At 50.9% G+C, this 986-nt stretch overlaps 2 non-coding genes across 2 annotated transcripts; both read left to right on the forward strand.

The window, feature by feature from the left end:
* The first annotated feature begins 368 nt into the window (after positions 1–368).
* LOC123179067 (5S ribosomal RNA) lies at positions 369–487 on the forward strand. The gene has a single exon (XR_006490079.1). It is a non-coding gene; the product is annotated as a 5S ribosomal RNA (ribosomal RNA).
* A 297-nt stretch (positions 488–784) lies between these two features.
* LOC123179068 (5S ribosomal RNA) lies at positions 785–903 on the forward strand. The gene has a single exon (XR_006490080.1). It is a non-coding gene; the product is annotated as a 5S ribosomal RNA (ribosomal RNA).
* The last annotated feature ends 83 nt before the right edge of the window (positions 904–986 follow it).

Consider the following 986-nt stretch of genomic DNA (forward strand, 5'->3'; position numbering starts at 1 on the left):
AAGTTAAGCGTGCTTGGGCGAGAGTAGTACTAGGATGGGTGACCTCCTGGGAAGTCCTCGTGTTGCATTCCCTTTTTAATTTTTTTCGCGCCGCTTGCAAAACAAAACGCACGTGTAAGTAATATATTTACCGTGTTTTATTATTTTGCACGAGTGCGGTAAGTCATAGCTGGGTGCTCACGATTCACGGGCCCAGCGTCGGCGTTGTGGCGCGGCAAGCGTGCACTGGTGCGGTTGAGAGGGAGGGGTGGAAACCGCGTTAAACTCGTCTCCGTAGTTGAGAGGGAGCGGCCAAAGCAATGTGCAATCGTCTTTGTAGTGGAGCTGGGAGGGGCAAGGATAAGGGACGAAGACCGGAGTAACATGTCGGATGCGATCATACCAGCACTAAAGCACCGGATCCCATCAGAACTCCGAAGTTAAGCGTGCTTGGGCGAGAGTAGTACTAGGATGGGTGACCTCCTGGGAAGTACTCGTGTTGCATTCCCTTTTTAATTTTTTTCGCGCCGCTTGCAAAACAAAACGCACGTGTAAGTAATGTATTTACCGTGTTTTAATATTTTGCACGAGCGCGGTAAGTCATAGCTGGGTGCTCACGATTCACGGGCCCAGCGTCGGCGTTGTGGCGCGGCAAGCGTGCACTGGTGCGGTTGAGAGGGAGGGGTGGAAACCGCGTTAAACTCGTCTCCGTAGTTGAGAGGGAGCGGCCAAAGCAATGTGCAATCGTCTTTGTAGTGGAGCTGGGAGGGGCAAGGATAAGGGACGAAGACCGGGGTAACATGTCGGATGCGATCATACCAGCACTAAAGCACCGGATCCCATCAAAACTCCGAAGTTAAGCGTGCTTGGGCGAGAGTAGTACTAGGATGGGTGACCTCCTGGGAAGTCCTCGTGTTGCATTCCCTTTTTAATTTTTTTCGCGCCGCTTGCAAAACAAAACACACGTGTAAGTAATATATTTACCGTGTTTTATTATTTTGCACGAG

Source organism: Triticum aestivum, unplaced genomic scaffold (genome assembly GCF_018294505.1).
Source record: "Triticum aestivum cultivar Chinese Spring unplaced genomic scaffold, IWGSC CS RefSeq v2.1 scaffold2962, whole genome shotgun sequence".
NCBI classification, from domain to species: domain Eukaryota; kingdom Viridiplantae; phylum Streptophyta; class Magnoliopsida; order Poales; family Poaceae; genus Triticum; species Triticum aestivum.